At 45.8% G+C, this 16,455-nt stretch overlaps 1 protein-coding gene across 5 annotated transcripts in view; it reads right to left on the reverse strand.

Moving 5' to 3' along the window:
* The window catches only part of KAT6B (lysine acetyltransferase 6B), a 166,116-nt gene extending 150,003 nt beyond the window's left edge, over positions 1-16,113 (reverse strand). For 4 of the 5 annotated variants that reach the window (XM_080926689.1, XM_080926688.1, XM_080926687.1 and 1 more), the window contains exon 1: positions 14,867-14,879. The gene's annotated coding sequence lies outside the window, so the exon portion shown is untranslated. Of the gene's footprint in view, positions 1-14,866; positions 14,880-15,980 lie in introns of those variants that run through there. The other variant, XM_080926686.1, reaches the window with a different exon arrangement.
* Between the last annotated feature and the right edge of the window lie 342 nt (positions 16,114-16,455).

The following is a 16,455-nucleotide window of genomic DNA, read 5'->3' on the forward strand; positions in this document are numbered from 1 at the left end:
CACAGTAAAGTGGAGCTGAGCCAGGTCTGTGGGATCAAGACACCCTGGTGCTCGCTCTGCACGGCGCCTGTGTGTGAGTGCTTCTATGGTACAGGCTGAAACTGATACAGTGACAACCCTTCGCCTCTTAATAATGCGGCATTCTACTTGTCTAACACCTGCTCCGGCTCATCCCACGCCTCAGCAGAAAGACAATCCCTACAAATCTGACTCCAGCTGGCCAGGGCAGCAGTGTGCTCACAGACTTCTGCTCCCCAATCTGGTACTGAGTACAATCCTGGCCCAGGAACCGGGCCAGACCTACTGCTCTCCAGTATCATCTGCCTCCCAGCCCGCTCTACCCAGACGACAGTGTTCACACATAGCATGGTTTTGCTAGTGAGATACGATGGCATAAGCCTGGGATCGCAGCATCTCAGAGGTCGCAAGAGTCTCAGCTACATAAAACTTTTTATCCAAATAAACAGCCACCACCCGAAAACATCATGTATAAACGGCCAATGTCATTGTAAATGTAAACAGCTTAAGGACCTAACAGTGAACAGCACAATGCAGCTCAAGGGACATCGTTTCAGAATCGGGTCCTGTTCTCACCTGTGCCATAGCTGCCTGCTTCCGACAGCTCTGCCTCTGAAGAGACACTGATGAGGCTCTGGCTCCCAGCCCTACGACTGCCTAGCGGAGAAGTACAAATTTAAAGAGACCTAAGCCTGGGTTGCCTTCCCTACAGGCAGCACACACATAGCCTTCCCACTTACCAATGGGGACAAGTTCCAAGTCCCCCAGTGGAGGTCTAGAACAGAGATACTGTGCCTGATAGAAACTGTACTCCTTGCTTTAGCTTTTTCCTGTACATGTACAATAACACTGGACTTTAATTTACAAATCGGGTACGATAGAGGTAAATAACAATAAAATAAAAAGTCCTAACAAAACGCCATAATAAAGGTAATTTAAAAGTTACAAAAGAAAAGGATAGTGTTCGTTTCTCAAGGTTTGTGGGGTTAACTGCTGGTCACTGAAACTGTAGTTAAGACTGGCACTTACCATTTAGAACACAGATCTTCCTTTTACTATATATGTGCACTAAGTTCAATGTCTGCAGACCTTGAAGGGGGGGGGTCTCACAAAACACAAAACCAAAGTTTTAAGGTTACTGACTTAGAGAAATTTCAAATTCTTCAGATAGATATTAAAGAATACAACATTTGTAGTCGGAGAGGCTGGAGTTCCTGAGAGTGGCCCATTCGGTCCCAACTGCCCGAAAGGGGCTTCTCTGCAGATCAGTCAGCTCCCCATGTTTCCCTGAGGCTCAGCAATTGGGGTGGGGGGTGGGGGGCTGATGAGACCTAGCGGTCATCTGGGGCACTTTCAGCGGCCCAGTACAAGATCCTTATCCAATCTCCCTAAAGCCCACTACATCTCTGGAGCAACTCGACGAACTGACAGGAAGCTAGAGCCATAATACATTTCCTGCTCACAAGTAGGTGTTCCCCAGGAACAGTCCCAAGACAGTTTACTATTTCTTCAATATGATGGGCCCTAAAATACTTGAAAATAAGTATCTTTAAAAAGCCATTATCAGCCACCCCCCACCACTACACCTCCCTCAGTAAGCACTGCTGTCCTGGTTCCTTCCGCCTTTATACATCCTAGATCTCTAAGCACAGCAGTCTGCCGGCTGTGCATTCCTGCTAATGCCCTCCTTAAGATCTCCAGTCCAGGGGTTACTTAGTTCAAGGTGTACCTCAAAGTCACAGGAACCTCCTCAATAGCCACACAATGATGGCCACGCTGAGCACCAAATGCCCAGATCTTTCCTCAAAAATGTTGTCCAAGTAAACCTTTCCAGCCCTTCCTTAAAAAACTAAAATGCTGGATTTTTGTTGTTATTCTTGGTGCTTATTTCTTTTTGCTGTTTGTTTCTTAACATAAGGTCTTGCTAGCCCTGGCTGGCCTGATGATACTCATTACATAGCCCAAGCTAACCTTAACACACAGCAAACCTTCTGCCTCAGTCCCAAATGCTGAGTTCACAGGCAGGCACCACCACTCTTGGCTTTTTTTAGATGGTGGTATTCAAAGTTGATTTGAACTATCTTCCAACCTGCCAAAGACTGTCTGAATCTTGACTGTCATCTGCGAATCTGTACGTTCTCCATCTTGTGCCATCACACAAATCACTGACAGGGGAACCATGCTTGGGATAAACCCGCTGAAGCACCCCACCCCCACCCCCACACCCCACTCCCGTCAGAACGTACACAACAGGAAACGTGTCTTTTCCAAGTGAAATCGTTTACAGCAAAACTTCATTAGAAGATACTTCACGGTATCCAAGTAATTATCTCATCTTTCATCACTTATTCAGGAGGAGTCATGACTAACTTGATCTGACTGTACCAAACACACCTGAGGGACGCAGGTGAGATGTCACAGGAAAAGTGCCCAGTAATGCCAAGTCACTTTTAGACATTTTAGATACATAAGCAAAAGAGCATCGGTAAAGCAAATATATATTTCTCAAGTAATACACACCCAAAATAGACATTCCCGACAAGCTTTTACCACAATCAGTATCCACTACCAAAATAACCGTCCATCGCCATTACCAACACAGCTCGGCAAAGCTGACATTTCATAGCGTTAAAATGTAGTAAGAGGAAACACCAAAATTGGAACTCCAAATGTTTAACAATCCATGACAAAAGTGAAGAGTGCCCAGGTCTCCGAGCAAATATGCCCCCCCCAATTATGTTTATTTGGGCATAAGGATATCCCTAAAATCAGCAACCATCAGAGGAAAGTGGCTACAGACGAACATTTCACTTTCTTTTAAACTACCACCCCTCTCTAAGATTTTTCCACAGATTAAAAATATGTCTGCACGAGGTTGGAGAGAGACGGCTCAGAGGTTAAGAGCATTGCCTGTTCTTTCATTGGTCCTGAGTTCAATTCCCAGCAACCACATAGTGGCTCATAACCATCTGTAATGGGATGCAATACCCTCTTCTGGGGTGTCTGAAGACAGCTACAGTGTACTCATATATATTAAATAAATAATCCTTTAAAAAAAAAAATCTCTGCAGGCTGGGCAATGGTGGTGCACGCCTTTGATCCCAGCACTCAGGAGGCAGAGGCAAGCAGATCTCTGAGGCCGCCTGGTCTACAGAGGGAGTTCCAGGACAGCCAGAACTACACAGAGAAACCTTGTCTCAAAAAGCTAAAAACAAAAAAAAACTGACTGCAATGCCCAGTGAGTGGGCTCAGGTAAAGGCTCTTGCCACCAAGCCTAGCAATATGAGTTCTATCTTGGAAGGCCACAATGAAGTAGAAGGAGAAAATGGCCCTTCAAAGTTGACCCCAAAATATGGTCTGTGGCACACGCCCACACCAATACTTTAGTAAAGAAAGAAAATTCTAAGTATGTGAATGCAAAGTCATGGCTCAGAGGCCACGCTCTCGGCGTCTCTCTGGTCTGAGTGAGCACAATCTCCAAATTTAAAACTAGGTTTGTAACAGCCTCTAAAAAGAAATCCTCCTGAAAATTCACACCACCAGGCAACTGTAACATTTTCAAGATGAGAGCATTAGGGCCCAAACAATTCAACAGCTGATTAGTCCTGAGTACTAACTTTCCCAGGCAGCAGACACTGTTTAAGTTACTCTAGCTACTGGCTTACCAGCTTTACTTGAGAGAAAGGCACACTTCTGCACAATAAATATCTACACAAGCCTCAATTTCGGGCACACTGATCATTTTCACGTCAAAGACCAAAAAAAAAAGAAGTCATAAATATCTGTATCTTAATCTTACACAAAACGACCAGACAGCCTGAGACCCTTCTCCCCTCCCGCAGTCACCAACACAAACCCCTCTCCTCAATCTAATCTCAAAATGAGCTCCCACCCGACACCATCCAACAGAGTTAATTAGGCAGAAGTCATTGTAATTCAGGAGCTCTCTGCTACAAGCTGAATCACATGTTTAAAAAATATATACACCTAGGAAAGGAGGGAAATCAATTCTTGGCTAAATACATGCACAATATCTACTTTGTACATTATCCACTGCAATTTTTTTTTGTTTTGTTTTTAATCTGGGGCTGATCTGTCTGACATCCCACAGTCCACCTTAAATTGGTACAAGCTAAGGGAATACACTGAAAACCAGTTTCATTTTGGCCCAAGTGGTATCTAGACAGACAGATATATAGGGGGGAAAATGCATTTAAAATAATTCATTTAAAAGCCACATAAAAATGATTTACCCCCGACTCAAAATTACCCCCCCACACACACCACTTCTCTTTTGCAGAGTCCACTTGCTGGATGTGACAGGGTGTCCAGTCATGACTAAAACTCTAAAATCATTATTCTCTTGACTTTTTTTCCTATTAAAAACTTAAGAGTTAAAGGCTACCAAAAGGAGTAAATAACCCCAAAATAATTCAGAAGATTCATGCTGCATCAAATTAAACCATTCTATTGCCTATGGCTGTGAAGCATTTTATCTTTGACTTTAAAAAAAAAAAAAAAAACAGGCAACTTGCCTTTGCAGCTCTTGTTACAAGCCGTTCTGCACAGATCTAGGGAAACGCTTGGTCCAACACTGTGCTTTAAGCCTCACCGGCAACACATAAATATCAATGCTATTCAGAAATATTCAGGGCAGCATGAGAAGAGTCTAAACATCCCACTCAGAAGTATCACGGGAGGCCTCCTTAAGCTTGCAGTAAAGCCTGTGTCATCTCAAAATTAGTGTCACAACATTCGAGCCATGAGATTATAGATGTGCCAAGAACACTGGTAGAAAAACAAAAGGTTAATAATAGAGTGTATTCTCTTATCATCCTGAGTGCAACTTACTATTTTTAGCTCCCTTACTTTTATAAGCTCCAGGACTTTTTTTTAAAGATCGTTGTATAAACTGACTGAGCATCAACAAATGCTAACAATATCTTCCACAATACAACACACACTGGAAGAAACCATGACTTCTTTCCTCCATTACACCCACCACACCCAAATGGCACAATGGCTTAAAATAGTATCCTTGGCTTACAACCATTTACTGTCTGACTTCAAATATCATTTACATGGTGAAGCTTGGTGCCTTACAAGCCCTAAATGCACCTATTTCCCTGAAAAACATGCTTGTGTCCAATATGTGTAAACTGGGAACTGAGGTTTACTAGTCAAAGAAAAACTCAGTGACACGAAGTCCTTGCCCTACACCAGGTCTTATGGCACATGCCATGGGAAAGGCAAAGCAGAGCCAGGACATGCAAGAATCAACTGCGAAGTAGCAAAGTACTGCTTGGTAAGGCCTCAAAAAAAATAAATATAGAATTACCATGATCCCACAGGTCTACCTCATGCTATACCCCTGAAAAGCCGAGAACAGCTTCTCCAACAGTTACAGACAAAACATGTTCGTAACAGCCCTGTTCACAATACCCAAAGGTGCTAACAGCCCAAATATCCACTTATAGTAGAACAGATAAAATGTGGTAAAATAGATCACACACACACACACACACACACACACACACACGAGACAGAGAGAGAGAGAGAGAGAGAGAATATGAATGAATGAATTTGAATGAATGAAGGACTAATATATACTATTATAGTATGGATGAACACTGAAACCCATTGTGCTGTAAAAACTGGACACGAAGGTCGGATATCCTATAACTACATTTATATAAAACATTCATATATAATTCATAAACAAAGCATGCACTGCTAGGACCTAGGTGTGGAGAAAAACTGTTTAATAAGTGTAAGACTTTACTTTGAATCAATAAAAATGTCTTCAATATAGAAAGAGGTGAGGTCAATCAAACAACAATGTAAACGTACTAAATGTCACTGAGTTCGTCACTTTAAAATAACTAGTCATCAGGGTAGTGGTTCACACCTAAAAGGATTTAGTCAAGAGTTCAAGACCAGCCTGGACTGTACAGTGAGCTCCAGGTCAGCCTGAGCTACAGAGAGACCTTAGCTCAAAAACAACATGAATTACATAGATTTTAAATCCATAAATTATTAAACAACATTTTTGGAAACTAAAACAAAGTCAGGCATAGTGACACATGCCTTTATTTCCAGTACTTGGGAGGCAGAGGCTGGAGGATTTCTGAGTTCAAGGCTAAAAGGTTTACATAGTGAGTTCCAGGACAGCCAGAGCTATATAGTGAGGCCCTGTCACAAAATACAACAAAATGAAAGGCAACAACACCCAAAGAGACTAAAAAGAACTAGGGACTTGAGAACATAGCACCATTGGTAGAGCCTCAAGTTCAATTCCCAACACTACATAAAGCCAGGCTTGCTAACTAACACAAACCTGTAATCCTTGCACTCAAGAGACAGAACAACCAAAAGCCCAAGGTCGTCCTTGGCTACAGGAGATCTTGCCTCAGAACAAACAAACCAGGCATGGTGGCACATGCCTTGATAACTTCCGTGTCTCCACTCCAGCAACCCTGTCAGGCCTCTCCACAAAAGCTTCAAACAACATGTTCCTCTGATTAGAGACCAGTCTACCAGTCTACAGCCTTGCTGGAACCCAAGTGGGACACCCTCTGTACAGGGTACTTCAGTTGAACCTGGAAAGACAGTGTTGATCTGACATGTCTATAATCAAGCCTAAAGCCCAGGGGGCCAGAAAGATTAAAGTTCCAAACCAGCATGGGCTACATAGCAAGAGTCTGTACTGAAGGAAAAATAAGTAAATAGAAAACAATACAAAACCTAGATTGCTGCCAAGTCGAAAATTTTCAATCAGTGCAGCCAATACCCAACCAACCCTCTGACAAATGCTACACACCTCTGTCTAGCTGGACACTTCTAGCTTTCATGTTGCTTTCTAACCATTTTGAAATTCATGTCCTTTTTATTGCTTTCTAACCATTTTGAAATTCATGTCCTTTTTAAATTATGCTCATTTGGCCCTGACCATTTATACAATCCCTAGGAACTGTCTTAGTTACATTTTAATTGTTATGACTAAAACACCATGACCTAGGCAACTTAAAAAAGAAGACATCCATGTTGGGTGTACACACCTTTAACCACAGCACATGGAAGACAGAAGCAGACAGACTGCTGTAAATCTGAGGCCAGCCTGGACAAATACAGAGTTCCAGGACAGCCAAAAATGCACAGTGAGAACTTATCTCTGAATGAATGAAAGAAAGAAAGAAAGAAAGGAAGGAAGGAAGGAAGGAAGGAAGGAAGGAAGGAAGGAAGGAAGGAAGGAAGGAAGAAAGGAAGAAAGAAAAAAAAACTGGGTGGTAGAAGAGCATGCCTTTAATCCCAACACTCAGGAGGCAGGCAGATTTGAGTTTGAGGCCAGTCTGGTCTACAGAGTGAGTACCAGGATAACCAGTGCTACACAGAGAAACCCTGTCTCAAAACTCACCCCCACGACCCCCTCCCCGAAAAAAGAAAATAAGAATGAAAACAAGAAAGTATTTCATGTGGGGCTCATGGTTCACCTTGTTAAGGAGTATGGCACTGGAGCAGTGGCTAAGAGCTTACATCCTATCAGCAAGCAGATGCCTGGTAATGAGGTGGGTTCTGAAACCTTAACCCAGATCCCGAAGACACACCTCCTCCAAGACCTCCTAATGCTTCTCAACTGGTTCCACCAACTGGGAACCACACATTCAAACATATGAACCCAGGGGAGCCACTCCCATTCAAACTACTACAGGACCAGAACTCATGTTTGATTCATTTCCATGTGCTCCACGTTCTGGGGCTGCAACTGGATCAGAAGAGGCATATAATGCCTGTTTGGGGTTTCTTTATTTGGTTTGGTTTTTTGAGACAGTGTCTGACATTATAGCCTAGGGTGTAGAGGAACTTACTTTATAGCCTACCATATAGGCTGGTCTTAAACTCATAATGTGGTAGCTGACACCTATAATCCCAGCATTTGGGGGCTAAGAGGTGCATCCCAACTTCAAGACTACATAAGGAACTGGAAAGCAGAGACAAGGAGATCTCAGGTTGAGTTCAGTTGAGCCACACAGCAAAGATAAACCATGGTGGGGAGATGAGAGTGAGAGAGGAGAAAAAGTTAGCTGTGACTAAGTATGGTAGTGTCATCTAAACGTGACATATGAAATAGGTGAGGCAGGAACATGTGACGCCAAAAACAAAGTGCACATATACAGTGCTAGATCGTGCACACACACTCACCCAATCGTGTTAAATGCTTGAGTCGTTTTGGCAAGGGCTAGCCACTACAATGGAGGAGCGACAAAGGAACCAGACCAAGCAGTACTTCATCCCTCCAAACACCAATCTAGTTTAGATTAAATTTAAGAGTCTAATGCAGTCAATGCATGCTAGCTGGACTGAATTTCTAACTCCCAATCTTTTTAGAATACTAAGTTCTTTCCCGCTATTCATTAACATAGAGTTTTCAATTCATAAGCTAATAATGTTTTCTAAGGATTTCTAAGAGGCTAAATCACCATGAAAATGATCATTTCAACTAATACATATTATATGAATTGTAAGTTTAAGTTTTCATGTCATGCTCTCCTAGTTGACAATACCCTTGTTATGTCATTAAACTATAATTGTGTAAATCTGCTTCAACAAACAATAACTGAACCATCAATAAACTATTATAGCTTACATAATCCCTCGCAAAGATTAGTTTCAACATCATCATCATAAATTAGTAGGGACAGGTCCCAAACCTCCTGGTTGAAGCCATGAGTTAGGTTTGCACAGTCATCCCTGCATTTAAGTGCTCAATAGTTTCAGTCTCTAAAATTTAATCGCACTGTTAGGAGCATCACAGGAAATCTGATCCCTTGTAAAAGGGAGGATTTGAGGCAAGATGAGAAGTCAGCTCAAGTCGGGTGGGCCTTTGAAGCCAGCGCTGATTAGTAATTACAATAACTAAGCATTTCCACGTATAAAATAATCAACTACGTTTAGTGTTTCTAGCATTAACATTTTTCTACTCAATCCTAAATTTCTCTCTAATCGTGGGTCAGCTTTATTTGGATTTTAATGACAGAGAACAATGTATTAAGAAATAATTCACTGGGTGTTTTACAAGCCTGTAATCCCAGCATTTGGGGGTGGAAGGCACAAGCATCAGTTCAAGGCCAGCCTTGATACAGGAGAGCCTGTCTCTAAAAATGAAGACATCTAAATTTTAAAGATGATTCTAAAGGCTGAGAATATTGGGTAAAGCACTTGTCCAATGCCCCAGAGTCCACACAAAAGGCAGGTGGGAATAGCGGCCCACAGCTTTATCAGTGAGCTCTCTGTGTTCAGTTAAGAGACCCTACCTCAATATATAAAGTAGACAGTGATGCAAGAGACCACAACACGGTCAATACCGGGGCTCCTCCAAGATACACGTGTGCACCCACACACATGCAAACACACTCCAAGAGAAAGAGGTTACTCTTACCAACCAAGCAGTAGTGACGTACTTGGGTGGCAGAGGCAGGTGGATCTCTGTAAATTCAAGGCCAGCCTGGTCTACAGAGTGAGCTTCAGGACAGCCAGGGCTACACAATGAAACCCTGTCTCAAAAAACAAACAACAACAACAACAAAACCCAAGTTATTCTGAAAAGGCAGGTTACTTCATTCAGGACCACGGGGAGGGGGTGCCCTTTAAAACTTAAGAAAACTGGGCCTGCAAAACAGCTTCAGAGGTAAGGGTGCTTGCCACCTCAATTTGATCCACAGAACCCACATGGTGGAAGGAAAGAAGAAAATCTCACAAGCACGTCAAAAACAAATTCTGTCTCTGTCCCTCCTCCCCCACAATCAATCAATTTAATCTATAAATAAAATAAGTAGCTGGCCATAGTAATACATGTACACCCTCTGAATAGCACTTAGGTAGCAGACCAGGTAGATCTCTCTGAATTCCAGCCAGTCAAGGGTTCAGTTAGACCATATCCTCAAAAAAGGAGATGGAAAGGTAGATAGATGGGGGGAGGGAGAGAGAAGGAGGGAGGGAGACAGACAAGAGACAGACAGACAGACCTTTTGAAAATGAACACATGTCATGGTGGTACAGACAAACTGAAACATACCTGGATCCTCCTGCCTCAGCCTCTCAAGTTGGAATCGGTATGCCAGTCTCTAACTCATCCATGAGCCACAGAAAGCCTGCTGCCTACTCTGACATATAAAGATGAACTTTATCCAGGTTCACAAAGCACAGCTCTAAGTACCTTAGCGAAGACATGTTACACTAAGTTCAGAAGTTGGGGGTCAGGCATGATGGTGCACCCCTATAAGTTGGTTAGGAATGAGGATGTAACTCAGTAATAGAATATTTCCCTGACATGTAAGAGACTCTGAGATGCTCACCACCACCAAAAACAAGATCAAATACATAAAAGGGTAAGGAAGGAAGACTCTTTGGTCACAAAGTTTTTAAAATAAGCTTCAGAAATCTTATTTAACAAGTTGGGCATGGTGGCACATGCCTTTAGTTCCCACACTTGGGAGCAGAGGCTGGCAAATCTGTGAACTCAAGACCAGCCTGGTCTACAGAGTGAGTTGTCCAGGACATCCAGGGCTATACAAAAAAAAACCCTGTCTCAAAACAAAATAAAACAAAAGTTTTTTAAAGGAAGAAGTATATTAGAAAGTTTGTAGTCCAGTTTCCACTTAGCTAGCTACCTGAACTGTGGGACACTGGGCATGTTAGTTAGTAAATCAATTTAAGTCTCAAATCCTTGTGTGTAAAAATAAGAATACAAGCCTACTTTACAGAACTATTAAGAGGAGTCACTGAGATAAGAGATATGAAGGAAGCAAGGACGGTAGCAGAGCCAGGGCAGGCGCACAATAAAATGCTAGCTCATAAAAGGGAAAGGGTAATACAGTCAGCTGGAGGCCTGTAAAATCTAATCTGGCTGAGCTTCTGTCTATATGACCACTTCTCCTAAGAGACTAGGGAGGTAGCACCTGGCCCTTAGCTGTAGCAGAAAAGTGTGAAGAAAAGCAAGCACAGTTTTACAGTGGCAGGCTGGGGTCAGGAAGAGTGTGGGGTGCTCAGTCATACAACTTACAAAGTCAGGAAAGCTTTCCAGAGATAATACTCCTTAGAAGATCCAACTTTTGGCCTCAGGGTGGGGAAATAGTCTTTAAAAATAAGACACAAAAGGCACTGCCCATAAAGAAAACAGACCAATAAGTCTGACTCCATTAAGACTAAGAACTTCGCTTCATGAAAGACATCATAAAGAAAATGAAAAGAAAGCCAGAGGGTAGAGAGTGTATTGTGACATGCACATAGGACTTGTATTCACAGTAAATAAAGAACTTCCAGGTCAACGTGGTGGCAAAGAATAAAGGTACCTGCCATCAAATGTGATAAACCTGACTTGAGTTCCATCCCAGAAACCTATACTGTGGAAGGAGAACTGACTCTCAAAAGTTATCCTCTGACCTCCACAGAAGTCGTGCACACAGGCACACATATAAAATAAATAAATGTAAACAAATAGTTAAAGAATAACATTTTTAACAAAGAACTTCTAAGTAGTAATCAAAGACTCAGTTCCAAATTAAAAGATGGGACACAGGGGAACTTTACAGATGAGGAAAGTCAAATGACTAATACATGAAAAGCTGTTCAACCTGCTTACTACTCGTTAACAAGTCTGAGAGTTGGAAAAGGAAAGAGAACAACAGGAGCGAGTGTTCACGGGGAACAGTTTAAGCGGTAAGCAGTAAGTCAGATACATGCTCTAGCTAAGGCAACCACACAGCTCTTCATCCAAAGCCCAAAAGGTTGATTATGCTGAGACAACAAATACAGAGCAGGGCATGAGGCTGCCCTGCCTATATACCAACAATGCAACTCTTGGATTCTACCTTCAAGAAAAACATGTATGTATATACATGTGCACCACCAAGATGTGTGTTGAGATGCTTCAAGCAAACCAGCAACTAAAATACTCAACAACAGAATAGAGAACATGAACATTATGTCCCTCTGCCCTAAATCTCCTATCGAAAGTTTACTAGAAGCAGCAACATCACTACAACCCACATTCCTACCTTCCCAAAACAATTGCCTTCTCTAGATACGAATGCAGCTATTCCTATGCGTGTGAAGATCAAAGGCCTATTACTCACAAAACTAGCTTAGAAACTACAAGCCAGACACGTGGTTAAAACTTTTCTAACAGGGAAATGAAATGTCCAAGAAAGGAGCAGTACAGGGCTCACGTAGGTAAAGGCACTTATTGGCAAACCTGAGTTTGCTACCCTGGAACCCATGTGGTGAAGAAATCAGAACTCCAAAGTTGTACCAGTGCATACATGTGTGTGGACGTTAGCACAAGCATGCACATGAGTATATGCACATAAATATATACACATGAGCACACATATGCACACACATATACTCAATAACTGTTTAAAAAAAAAAGGTTGTAAAGCACATTAAAGTCATCTGTCAGAGCCCAACGTGGTAGCTCACACCTTTAATCCCAGCATTACGAGGCAGAGGTGATCAATCTGTGTGAGTTGGTCAGACTGTTTAGGACAGTAAGGCTATACAGAGAAGTCCTGTCTCTAAATAAACAAACTAACATATAAAATGACAAGTCAAATTTGCTCTATACGCCCTGCTTACTTTCCATTCACAAATGTCTTACCTCTGATAGCTTCCACCTGTTTCCGTAAGTAGTTTATGAGTCCTTAAGACAAAACACAATCATGGAGCACCCAGAGGCCCAGGTGCAGCCAAGAGGTAAAAGTTCAGCTGACCCTGTCACCTAAATTGCTCCTTTAAGTTAACACTTCCCTTCCTTATTTATTGGTTTGATTATTTAAACACGGATCTTACCTACTAAATAGGCTGACCTCAAAAGCCAGAGATGACCAAAGATTAAAGGCTCCTTACTCATTACTTCTTAAAAACAAAACAGCTCACATTCAGTTTGTTACATGTATAATAAATTTCTAATAAGCAAGCAATCAAATGTTTTATTTTAGAGTTACATCAGAAAATTAAGGTTATACTAGTATGAGGAAGGAAGTACTTTCTAAAAATACACTTTATTGGGGTTAGGGAGATGGGTCATCGTACACAGCACAGAAAGCATGAAGACCCGAGTTTCTATCTCCAGTACCCATGTAAAAGGCTGAGCCTGGTTTAGATTATCTGTAATCCCAGCAATGGCAGGTGAAGACAGGCAGCCCCCAGCTCCATGGCAGACCAGCCAGCCTAGCAAAAATGGCCAGCTCCCACTTCTTAAGAGACTTTATGTCAAAGCCATAAGGTAGTGAGGAATAAAGGAAGAATTCTATGTCCTGCCCTAGCCTCTGGATGTGTGCACATTTGTATGCACACATTTACATGTTTGTGTGCACACACACACACAGTCTCTCTCTCTATTGGAATACAAAGAAGAAACACAAATAAGTCCCGTTTACTACTTCTACCTCTTGGCCGTACAATTCTGCTCACACTCTCTTTACCTTGAGTTCCCTGGTATCTCCACTCCAAGTATACCTGGTTCACTGGGGCTCTTTAGCTATTTCTGACAAGTATAATTCTTTCTCACTGACCCTTCATAAGTTACACTACTCTCACATCAACGCTTTCTTCCAGCTGCAAGTGTTCAAAGTCCTCCATGGAGCACAGGTCACTAATCTGCCCTTCTTCTGTCTTTACCCTGCCAATTTCCATCACTCCCTGAACTGAGCCCAAACCAAAGTGCTACCAAATTAAAAAAACACTACCAAATGTCCTTGCCCAGGGTAGCAAGCCTCCAGGTCTCTTCCTGGGACAGTCTGTGCTCTCCCTGTTCCTGCCACACCTACAAGACTTGGCTCAGGTTTACCCCAAACAACCCTAGCCCTATCAAAATTAAAGTCTCCAAAACATCTTTCTTGGCTCAATGAAGCTGGAGGGCCCAGTCCACCAAATGATAGCACTCAGACCCATTTCCCAGTGCTGCCTACCTTCACAGCTGCAGCCTTCCCCTAACTCTCAACCACCTGTCCCAATGAGATTTTCTGATATACTTTTGCAAATTACAGCCTCTCTCCCATTCCCTCCCCCATTAAAGCCTTTTCCTGCTACCTTAGAACGTCTCTCAAACTTAACTAACCCATCCTTCCTTCTGTTTTCTTAATGTTTCATTTACTATGGGGCCAGCAAACCGCTATCCTACGCCAACACGAGGATTCAACCTGATTCTTCTATCCCATCAAAGACACTGCACCCGCATCATGAACCCATCCCCAGGACGAACCAATACCCACTCAGCAATGCTCTCTCTCAACTCATCCACCACACCCAAACTCATCCTTAGTATATGCCCAGTTAACTGCAATCTCGCCGGGCTGCAGCACTTCACCAACCCTCACAGCCCTAGGTCCTCTTCCCACTCCACCAAAATCTCGCCCCTCCCTACACCCTCTTCTAGACCTGTTTCTACACCTCCCGTTTCCCATCTCATCTTCAATTCTCTAATCTTGCCCCCACGCCCTCGTCCGACCCCTCCATCCATCCTACCAGTTCACTCTCGCACAGAAATCCCCTCCCAGCCCATGCCTTAGGATCCCTCTGCCCCGCCCAGCCTGCCTTTGCCCCGCCCTCCCACTCCTGAGCCCCGCCCCTTGCCCCCGTAGGCTCGGCTAGGGGCGGAGCTTGTTCCTCCTCCCTCCTCTCCCCCGCCCCCTACCGTCACGCTCAGGGGCAGCCTGACCCCGAGCGGCCCCGCGGTGACCCTCGCGCAGAGGCCTGTGGGAGGGGCGTCCAGGGTCCCCGGCAACCCCCCCGTCGGTCCCCCGCCCGCCTAGTCTCCTCCCCCTGGGAACGCGCAGGGTGGGTGACAGACCTGGCCGCGCGCCACCACCACCGCGCCTGCCGGGGGCGCTGAAGCTGCCTGAGAAAGAAGCCACGGCTGCCGCCTGGAGGAGGTGCCGTAGCGCCCGCCACCGCTGCCGCCGCCGCCAGGGGTAGGAGCTAAGCCGCCGCCATTTTGTGTCCCCCTGTTGTTGTCGTTGACATGAATCCGACATGACACTGATTACAGCCCAATGGAGTCTCATTAAACCCGAGCCGTGGCCCCGCCCCGGCGCCGTTCCATTGGACGAGACCACGAACACTTAAGGCCAACCGTTGGCCTACGGGTCTGTCCGTCACCCGCTCACTAAACACTCTGCCCCCCATTGGGGCAAGTTCCTGCCGGTCATCTCGCCTCCACATAGACACACCTCTCGACCCATCATTCCCCCCCACCTCCGGCACCACCCCGAGGGAGGGTCGACTGCCAGTACCAATCAACAGACCGCGGGGCCCGCCTTTTCCGGGCACCTATTGGTCCAGTCCTTTTTCTCTCTCACAGACACCGCGCCACCTCTACTTCCACCTACCCGCCCCCTCCACCTCTAGAAATGGATTGGATCTAGGCACAGCAGAGGCGCTTGGCCTTATTGGCTGCACACAACGCCAATCAGAAGCCTTTTTTCCTCTCCCCTCCCCCACTCAACCCCAAAGCCCCTAGCCCGCAGCTAAAGTTTGTGTGAGAGCTGATCGCTGGCGGCGGCCGCAGGATTTAGGGGTGGGCGCAGGCGGGCGCGCGCGGGCGGGCACGCGAAGTTAAAATTCGAGGTTCTCAGTCGCCTGCTCCCGCCTAGGAACGCGCGGACGGGCGCGCCGCCCGGAGCGTTCCATCCAGCCCCCTCCTCCACCCTCTCTCCTGTCCCGTCCCGGGCGACTACTCGCCCGCCCCCTGGCTCGCATCCTACCCCCCTCACATACCCCCTACCCTGCCAGCCACAGGCCGGGTGCAAGCGGAACGATCTCGCTGCAGCCTCTTCGGCATCCCATACGGAGGGGGAGCAAACCCCCTACCCGCCGGGCGTGCACCCCCGGCTCCGCACTCGCCCGTGTCTGCAAGCACGTGCACCATTCGCCGCTGCCTCCGGCCACCCCGGTCCCCGGCTAACCTCGCCTGCAGCCCGGCCAATCGCTTGCTGCCCTTTGTTGCTGCAGACCGGGTCTCCCCGCTGCCTTCCTCAGCCTCCGCCTCGTCCTTTGCCTGCCGCCCGGGTCCGCAGCGCCGCGCTCCCCCCGCCCGGGACCCACCGCCGCCGCCTCCTTCTCCTCCGCCTCCTCCTCCTCGGCTCCGGGCTGCAGCGCACAGAGCCCGAGGCAGCGCCGCCCAGCCCCGCTCCCCCCGCGCCGCCCGCTAGCCCGCCTGGCCCGGCCGGGGGCGCAGCCCGGACCCCGCCCGCCCCAGTCTCCGCCCCGGGGGTACCTGCCTCCGCCCCGGGGGGCTCCGCTCACCGCCCTCAGGGGAGGGCGGGGATGCCGGTGTCCGAGAGGATGGGGACGCCTGGGCCGTTTTGGGGCGGGGAGTGTGTCCGCCAGGTCTGGGACTGAGGTGCGGTCTTCTTAAACGCGCCCCCCCTCCCGCTGCCG

This window comes from Micromys minutus (assembly GCF_963924665.1).
Source record: "Micromys minutus genome assembly, chromosome: 12".
NCBI classification, from domain to species: domain Eukaryota; kingdom Metazoa; phylum Chordata; class Mammalia; order Rodentia; family Muridae; genus Micromys; species Micromys minutus.